General features: G+C 38.8%; 1 long non-coding RNA gene across 1 annotated transcript in view; it reads right to left on the bottom strand.

Annotated features, from left to right (window-relative positions):
* Positions 1-219: 219 nt before the first annotated feature.
* Positions 220-10,147, bottom strand: part of LOC129212085 (uncharacterized) — a 23,651-nt gene continuing 13,723 nt past the window's right edge. Inside the window, exons 2-3 of the long non-coding RNA XR_008579065.1 lie at positions 4,828-4,944; positions 220-420 (exon numbers count right to left, since the gene is read on the bottom strand). This is a non-coding gene — a long non-coding RNA (uncharacterized LOC129212085). The remainder of the gene's footprint in view (positions 421-4,827; positions 4,945-10,147) is intronic.

The following is a 10,147-nucleotide window of genomic DNA, read 5'->3' as shown; positions in this document are numbered from 1 at the left end:
CCACCCGTCTGGAACCCCCAGCAGAGCAGCATTTCATCAGGAACTGCTGAAGGTTTATCCTTGGGTTCAAGGTCAAGTGGAGCTGCATGGGAACATACCCCCACTTCACACTTCCACTGCTCCTGGGGTCTCCAGCTCTGTTAGGAGCTGCCTGGGATTCTATCACAACAAACACATCAACAGCAAATATTTATTTTTCCAGCTAGTGTGCAGTTGAGAAGTGCTATATACACCTGCTTACATCAGTGAACAAAATAAGCTCAAAACATAAGCTGGATATAAAATGCATAATACAAACAATACCATGAAATCCACAGAAGTCCCAATGCTGTTTTGAGGCCCCCAGCTCCTCAGGAAACACTTGCCACTGATAAACGTAGACCCTGGCAGTCTGAGAACTTGAACCATATCTATTAATACCTGTAAAAAAAGAAAAATAATTAGATGATGCCTGGATGAATAAGAACAAAGACTAGACTAATTCCACAGCAGAAAGGTTACAGCTCCACGTGCAGAACTCCCGATATGCTCAGAAACTTTCTTTACAACAAAAGGAACATATTCCTTTTCCAATACAGTAAATATCAATCATGACTTGTTCTGATACCAAGGAGATCCATATAACCTACTGACATGTCCAGAAGTACTCAGCCATTCCTCCCCATACATCTCTAAAGAAATCCTATACAAATCTGAAGGATTTCAGACTGAACATCACTCTGAGCATTCTCTTTTTTTACAGAGTGCTGCTCACCTTATTTTTACAGGCAAACCCACAACAAACTGAAAGAAAAACAATCAACCTTGGATTTCAAAGTGTCCTTCAGTGGGTAGCTGACTGCTCTATCCTTCCAACTGAGGCTGAATTCTTGACTGACATTACAATTGTGATTGTAATCACCAAAGTCGGATACACTATGGACTTCCAGACTTGGTTACTTGTGGAGACCAGATACAATTTTCATCAAAGTTCCTACGTTATCATTTACATTATATTGTCATTTTGTTATTGCAGTATGTGATTCTGGTATACATTACTATGAATCTGTCATGATAAATTCTGGCAACAAGGGGAGAACAAGATGGTCAATGTTTAGAAAATAGATGAGGTGAGAGGAAAGACAACTTCATAGAGAATTTCTAATCTGGTACCTGCTTTCTCTGATCTTTCTAGTCAGAGACAATTTACATAGAACTCTCTTGCTGCAACACCCTGAGGCAGAGAAAATGAAGACTCCCATTTACCTTTCAGCATCAGACTTCCCATGTACAACTAGAAAAAAAAAATTAAGTCATCTATGAAATTAGGAGACTGAAAGTCATTCTGAATTCATGGTATAGTTCTAGGGTATTGTAGGTTTTCTTGTCACCCCAACACCTAATTAATCAATCAATCACTTTCAACAAAGCAAAAATGCATTAGAACGGGACAGCTTTTTCACTCTGGACTATGAGCTAATTAATCCCACATGCATTTCAATTGAAATTAATAGTAAAAGGTACATTGTTGTTCTCCTGAACACAGCCTAGACGGGTCTCCAAGTCCCAAGAGTGTAAATATTGTAAACAATAACCACATTGGTAGGTGAGGCATTCTTGAGGAAGAGTTACAAGAACTGCTCTGAATCGTACAAAAAGGAGTGGTAATGAGAAGCCATTTCCAGCAGTCAGCGGAGGCGCTGCTGTTCTGGCATAAGCAGTAAGAGAATACTGCAGAGCCAGGGATTTATGTTCCCTTCCCGTGACACCAGCATTAACATTAGAAAACATCTCTAATAGAAGTCTGGAAAAAGACAATACAGTGCTCTATAGCACTGTCACTCACCCCTTGAAACCTGAAGGCTGTGAACATTCACATTCATTTATTTTTTATACTATCAAACTAGAATATTACTTCTTTTTTTTCTGCAAGTATGTGCAAGACAGGGCCATTCATATGAAAGCCATTATTGTGGGTAGAAATCCCCATTTTTGCTGCAGACAGCCAGTGGTTAGCTGCTCAGATACACTAACCTATAGAGAGAGATGTGTGCTTGAGTGTCTAGTCCCAATCCTGCCAAAGATCATTCTCCCCACATTTCAGACAACGTGCTTTGGTAATGCTAGCACATGCTTGACATATGCAATACAAATAAAAAGAGAAGTTGTTTCCTTCATGTAATTCTCTTACCTAGAGCAACTTCTGTATGAAGACCTGTGTGAATAACCCACTGGCCTAACAATCAAAGTAATCCCTGAGTGTTAGCAGCGAGACTAAAGACAGAACTAAAACATGAGGTAGTAGTGTTTAAAAATAAGTTGTTAAACAACTCAACTTCAGACAACTCTGTCCTTTCCCTTGCCTGCTGGTCTCTGAGTAATGACTCAAATACTGGAAAATATGTGGTAATGTAAACTGGCATGAAGGAGCATGCATGGAAATTAATTTTTCTTTATCTGGGACCCACAGAAGATAGATGAAGATACGTTCCTTCTTCCAAAAGTTATGTCAGTTTTTATTTAAACAAAATGGGATATGTAGAAGTAGAGGAAGTCAAACAACATTATTTTTCTAAAATTGCACACAATATGAAATATAATCCTACAGGCTAATGTAACTTTAATTGTCCCTTCTTAATCAGATCAGTCTAAATGATCCTAGCTGCAGGATGACAGAAAAAGATGTACCCAATCCTTTACACAACGCACAAAAGAACCCAGACTTTCCCTCTTGTTACTGTCAGAACTGATCACACCTATGACGCTTACTTGGTACAAGTTAAAACTGAAAGGTGTTTAGGTATGGCTGGCAATTTAAAAAAAAGAAAGAAAGCTCACACCCAACATAAAGAGCTTCACAAAAGAATTATCCTTCAAGGAAGAATCTCAGAGGGCTGTCTTACTGCATGGATAGAGCAAGAGATAGCATGGACCTAAACCCCAAAAGGCATGCGGTTGTGTTAAGTACTTACCACATACCCCATTTATATCTGCCATCCTACTACTATTCAGGGCCTGTGGAATTAACTAGGGTCTGAGTGTGGATAATATACACCATTTCTTTCAAGATAAACAGAATGCTTATGAACCAAGTGTTTTACTTTTGGCTGAATTTTGTGACCAGGAATAATTGAGGCAGAGGCTACGTACTATCCTCAGTTCACAAACACCAGCCCTACTAATACTGGTGAAGGTTCAGGACACAGATGCCATGTGATCTCCATATGTGCATACATAAAACACCTTTGAGAACCTGTTAAGTGTTTCACATATACTATGTATGACAAATTAGATCTATAATTACACCACTATCTAATTTCTTTGCTTTTCATAGTTTTGTTCACACAGGGAAAACATGCCAATCTCCCTGCATCCTGCTCAGCCCCGTCAGCTCCTCCTCATGTCGGTGACTGCTGAGAGCACTCAACACCTCAGAAACCACTTAACTAATAAAGACAATCCTGTACTTAAGTGACTGTGGGATGGATTTCTCATCAGCTAGTACAGCCTTCAATTAAAGCCTAAGACTGGGCTAACAGATACTACAATTCACTAAAGTCCCACCGAATGAAATTAAAACGCAACGCAAGGCAAGCCGGCAATGTCTTACTGCAGCTTCTGCGGTACAGTGTTCCAAACGGAACAGCCTGGTAAGCAATAAAACCATCTGACAGATTGTATCAGACAGTTGTTCATTAGAGGTGAATGACCTTGGACTGACAGAGAATGGGCAAAACCAACACAGGAACAGTCTCTTGTGAAATAATCAGAAGTCTTTCTTACTGCCTTAAAAGATTCTGAGGAATGTTATTTTTTTCATCTGTAATATATTGCCTAATTACATAAATATTCCTAAATGCGTTCATAAAAATTATTTTGCTTTAAAGACCACAGAACCATCAGATGCTGGTAACAGTTTTCAATCATTATTGACCTGAGTCCTCTTTGAAACTGTACCCTGTTATGGTCCCTTTAGCCACCCACCAACAAATGTTTCCATATGGAAAATTCTTGCATACATTAAATTCTTAAGTGTTTTTCATTTTGGTATTTAACAATAAGCAGAACTATGTTTATGTGCGACTATTTGGGAAAAGCATCTTTAACTAGTTGGAGAAAAATCTTTTTTCCGAGCTACTTATTTGCTTCCTTCACTTCTGGTCCAGTAATACTAACACCATTTGAAATGAATTTGCCACATCCAATGTGGAAAAGCAAGAATATAAGCTCACACTACCCATGTATCTTATGTAGTTAAAACAAGAGTGGAAGAAGAGAGCACTTGAAATCAGAAACATTAGTCTCTGTACTGTTCCTCACAAACTCCAATATAAACCAGAGCTGAATACTTTAAATGTTACATTGCCATAGCAGAGCTGGGTAGAGAAGATTCTGGCTATTTAGTTCTGCCAGGTGAGCATTTGTCAGCCTTCCCTGCTCCCAAAAGAAGATGTTTAACCCAAAAAAGTTATGAGATTTCCTGGTAACCTAAGTGGCACAATTTTACCATACAAGCACCTTGCCACGTGAATTCTGGTATATTATTCTAGCCATTACATCAGACATCCTAAGAACTTGCCAAAACTCTGAACATATTTTAACAGAATTTGAAATGGCACAGGAAATTTTTGCTTATGGCACAGCCTTAAAAAAAAAAAGAAGACAGATCTAGTAACATCAAGAAAACCTAAATAGGTTTTGTGACTGCTTTTGCCTGACTTCCTAGCTTTGTAGCCTAATCTTGTATTGAGAAGAAGATTAAATGGCAATTAAAAAAATGAAACTTTTTTGGTTTTTTTTTTCATAAAATACATTTTGAACTATATATCCATTCAGGGGCAAACTTACCAGAGGTGTCAGAAGGCCATCATTCTTCTCTGCTAATGCTATCCGGTGTAGTACATGCTACCTGTTATGTGACAGGTGAGCACTTATCCAGCATCTGGTCCAAAGGAAAGTCTGATTCTGCAAGGTAAAAAATAAGCAATCTTGAATTATTTTATACCCGATCTCAAAACAATGATGCTGGCAAAGCAGACACAGCCAAGTGTGTCTCCACCTAAATTCACAGTGGACAGGAAATGCAAAGAAAGACCGTACAGAGGCAGCCACACTGTCTGGAGGGAAGATGGGTCACATCCTAGATGTCTCTGCCTGGCACTGTGCTCAACCACTCCCACTAGTTCTTGCACAAGTGAGTTTAACTCTCATTAAAAAATATCCAGAACTAAGACAAGTCTACTGGGCTCTGTTCTATCTCATGAAACAACATCTAATTCAATTTTGCATTGTAAACATGTCATAATGTTCAGACGTGTAGATAGACCCTTAATTTGGCCAGGGCCATCCCAAAATGCAGGTATCACTCCTCAGAGTCAGGACATGATTTCATCGTGCCTTATACTAGGACAGAGGATTTTCCATCCCCACATTCAGTATGTGTCTGACAATTCATTCTCAACATGGCAGAAGGGAAAAAAAAACCTATCAAATTCAGCACTTGCACCAGGTCATAACTTAATGCGGGCATGTTTCCCCCTACACGTTTCCAGCAGGAGCTGCTGGAGGGACATCTTTCCAGCTCTGTCACATAATAACCCCAGGGAGCAAGCTCTGGTCAAATGACATTCCACAAGAAGGGCCCACCTGTATCTAGCAAAAAAAAAAAAAAATTAGTTACCCTGGTCCCTAGTGAGAACTAGCTGAAAACTAATCCAGCTGCAGCAGCCCAGAGTTCCCGTGGGCTAATTTATTGTGCTCCTAGCTAATAATTCAAAATATCTGCCTCTGAGCAGAGCAAATTAGCCTATACAGAACCTGGTGCTGGCACACCAAACTGCTTCTGGTCCTGGAAAGGTAGCTCAGGTCTCTCTATATTATACCAATCTGAATTAGAATAGCTCAAAGAACAAAGAATATTTCCGGTCTGCAGAAACAAGCAGGCATGGGCCAGAGTGTCCTCCAAGTTACACCAGTTGACACTGCCTTTTCACTCTCAAAAAGTGACTGCCAAGGAGTTCCAAGCACAGGAGCTAGGAAATTCATTTCCCAAGGCATGCCTCACCTTAGGGCTGCAGAAAGAGATGTCATAGCGTTTGCTGTCTTGGCTCTTGTTGTGGTTTAACCCGTCAGGCAGCTAAAACAACCACACAGCCATGCACTCACTCCCCCCTCAGTCAAATGGGGGAGACAAGGCGGGGGGGGGGAGAAAAGAAAAAAAAAGGTAAAACTCATGGGTTGAGATAAAGACAGTTTAATAGGACAGAAGAGGAACAGAATAATAATGATGATAAAAGAATACACAAACAAGTGATGCACGGCACAATTGCTCACCACCTGCCAACCAACCGATGCCCAACTAGTTCCTGAGCCGCAGCCCAAACCCCCAGCCAGCCTCCCCCAAGTTATATACTGAGCATGACATCATATGGTATGGAATATCCCTTTGGCCAGTTTGGGTCAGCTGTCCTGGCTGTGTCCCCTCCCCACTTCTTGTGCACCCCTAGCCTCCTCGTTAGTACGAGAAGCTGAAAAGTCCTTGACTTGATGTAAACATTGCTTAGCAAGAACCAAAATACTAGTGTGTTATCAACCTTATTCTCATCCTAAATCCAAACCACAGCACTATACTCGCTACTAAGAAAATTAACTCTATTCCAGCCAAAACCAGGACAGCTCTCCATCACTAGAAACCCTCCCTGTACATGACTGACTCAATTACCAGCATAACATGTCACATCATGTCATGAGACTAAGCAGGACTGGGGTTTTTTTTCCCTCCACTATACCTGACCAGAGCTCAGTAAACACTCATCCTATGATCTAATTTTCAATGAGTTTATGAGCAGGCAAGAAACAAGATGCTGTAAGCTATGAGCTGGCAGGATTCCCCCTGTACCCGGAGAAAAGGGTTTTTTTCACTCACCCAGCTACACAGAGAGAACACTGACAATAAATTTAAAGAACTTGGGTAAAATGGTGAACTGCTGTTAATTTTTAGAGCAACTAATGAAACTTGAATAAGGTTTCAAATTCTTCATGTATCATAAAACATTATTTCCTTTATAGACAAATTTAGGTGAGGTGATGATTTAATTATATGTCACTTATTGCTCAGCACTTTATATATAGCCCTGACTTTTTACTATTCTTGAGATGACTTGAAAACTCTGCCAGCTGTCCTTGACCTCCAACTAAAAGATTAATCTTGCCACGCAAAGTGTAACTTGCATAGAAGCGAAAGAAGAAATATCCTACACACTCCCTCCCCACCCAAAAAAATCTCAAGCCAAAAACCCTAGTAATAAAAAACCAAAACCCCATACCACAAGAACTGAATTACTAAAACCATTTTTCTTCCTGAACGCAAGCAAGCAAAATGAAATTTTGGCTCTAAAAATAAGGATTATTTTTGATGGACAGTTTGTTTGCCTGAATACACTTAACTGATCAAAGAAAGTTACATTGAAATATGACACAAATACAAGCTTTGTACCAATGTCAGCCCATAACCCACTGGGCTGGCTGTGCCTTCGCCCTGTGACACCCTCAGGGGGGTTTAGCTAAGTCCCTGTTGAGCACGTGCAAACTGCAGTTGTGCAGAGACTTGCAACTTAGCTGTAAACTCATTTTCAGAGCACATAGGACACAACCTCCCATTTCCAGTCCCCGTTCTAAACCAGAATAGTTTAATAATTTCTATTTTTTCCTACACAATCTCTACTTGAAATTACAAAATAAAGACTAAAAGCCTGCTGTAACCACCTTCAAGTCCACATGCTGAAACTTTGCCAAAATCAAAACCAATTGAAAACAGTCTTATTATGATTGCGTGACATTTCCTGTTACTAGAAGCAGGGCCTATAACTCAAAAAAGCCTTTAAAAAGAGGTGGGTTCAGATTCTTTTAAACATCATCAACATCTCAAAGCCAAGAGGCAACATAAGGGTGTACAGTATTGCTTCAAACTGAATATATCATGCACATGCTGTAAAAATGCAACTTCTCTTCATAGACTTTTCCTTGAAAACAGATACTTTATTCAGAGAAAATAAATAGTAAAGTTTACTCTCTAATGGCAGATCTATCGGATTTGTGTCCAACCATGCAGTCCTATTACTTTGTCTGGTCTTGTGCATTTCCAAATTTTTGATTCATTTCAGAAAAGACTGCTCGTGTTTCTATATAATAATAAATACTCCTGATCTGTATCCATCTCTGGGTTAATGCAGACTCCTCCGCAGTAAAAGTAATGAGTTCAGCAATAGCACGCTCCTAGGTGTATGACTGTTTTGAAGATATACGTACTAGGAGAGAAATAGATATGGTATGTACATATATCAAACATATAGAAATATTTTCTTCTTGCTTCTGGAGGCTTTGGAAAACTATGATATAGATCAATAACTTTTTTTTTTCCCCTCCAGTTTCTAGCAGCCTCCTCCAGCATCCATTGCTCTTGCTTTGGAAAATCCCTAAGTTATCATCCAGTTACACAACCGTTTGCCTGAGAAGCACGACTACTCTCTCACTGTAATGCTAACTAGTCAGGAAGGAAAGTATGTTTTAATGTTATCAGCATAAAAAAAGATGCAAAAAATAAAAAATAAAGAGGAAAATTTCTGCAAGGAAAACTAATGATGTCTTATTAGAATAAATGGGCTTTAAAGGAAGCATAAATTGTACTTTACACATTACAACTTACACTCTGTTAGAGAAATGTACAGGTGATCTCAGGCCTCATTTACTTGGAAAAATTGCACTGGTTTAACTTCATTCAGTTTTCAGATGCTGTAATTAAAGCTGTATAAAATTATTATGTTGGTTTCAGAATGTTTTATTGCAATTCACCCTATATCAAGGGGATACCTTTTCTAACCTAAAGCAAAACACAAACCTATATCAAATTAAGTGTCCACGCTCCTTAGTTACGCTTGCGCAACCTTTTCACAGCCTTAGAGCAAAAGCAAATGAGAATGCACTCATCATAGTGCTGACTCTTCTCTGATCCTTGTAACACACACCTCATTTAATTACAATAACTAGATTTTGTTCTATCCAAATCAAATTAACTGTTCGTAATATCTTCTGCACAGAAAAGTTTTGCCTTAACTTTATTCTAATTTGACTGTGTCTGAAACAAACAACCTTCCACACAGTTAGGAAAAAGAGGCATTTAAAAAACAACAACAACAAGCTCACTGCTTCATGCTTGATAGAGTGGGATGGTTGCATTGTTTTTACAGTTCCTTTAAGTTTGATCTAGTACCATGACAATAAGCTACTGGGGTTTTAAAACATGATTTTGGGGCAAAAGTACAAGACCAAGTCATTAACAAATAAAAACTGTGTCAACACGTATTACTTTAAAAATATGGCCTAAGATAGAACTCTCCATTTTAATTAAAGTCCTGTGCATTTTGGCACAAAATCTGGTGTTGTTACAAATGAAAGATATGCCTGTACCAATTTTAGGAAAAAACAAAAAAAAAAAAAGACAAGAAAAAAACACAAAACCAAAACTTCTTCCTCAATACTCAGAAGGTTTTATTACAATTATGACCCCACCATTAAAATATGCAAGTCTTGGGATACAACTAAAATAATATCTGCAGAGCTGCAAATGTAAGTATGATGCACGCTCACTGAAGACAAGAGAAGTCAAGAACAGCCATGTCTGTTCCCCATCCTGTGAAGATCTTCAAAGAATTGAATCAGAGAGATCTGATCCTCCATATCTTAGCTACACAAGACTAGCTCCTAAGAGGTAGCCGATCAATTAATCATATTTTTTCTGAAATGTAGCACATAAATCTTTCATTTAGCCTATATCTTCCAGAGAACAATCAGGTATATGTGAATATTTTAATTTCTCTTCCTCCTAAAAATCAGAATCACCTCCCTTCAGCACGCTACTTACTTTTCTTTCTGGAGATTACAGCTGTCTCCCGTAGTCTGTCAAGGATTCCCTCCTCACAACATTCTACAGCACTGAGACCTGGCAAAAACAGAATGCTAGTATTCACTGGTTGAAAGACCTTTTTTTTCCCCTCTTTTTGGCCTAGGTTTGAGAATATGTGCATAGAATTAAACTTTTTAGTTCATTTCTAGTATAATTTTCTGTTGATAAACAGATACTTTTGATAGTTACCGCCTATAAGCATATATG

Source organism: Grus americana, chromosome 1, assembly GCF_028858705.1.
Source record: "Grus americana isolate bGruAme1 chromosome 1, bGruAme1.mat, whole genome shotgun sequence".
In the NCBI taxonomy this organism is placed as follows: Eukaryota; Metazoa; Chordata; class Aves; order Gruiformes; family Gruidae; genus Grus; species Grus americana.
The sequence above is the reverse complement of the archived record's forward strand: the minus strand, read 5'-3'. Positions and strand labels throughout refer to the sequence as shown.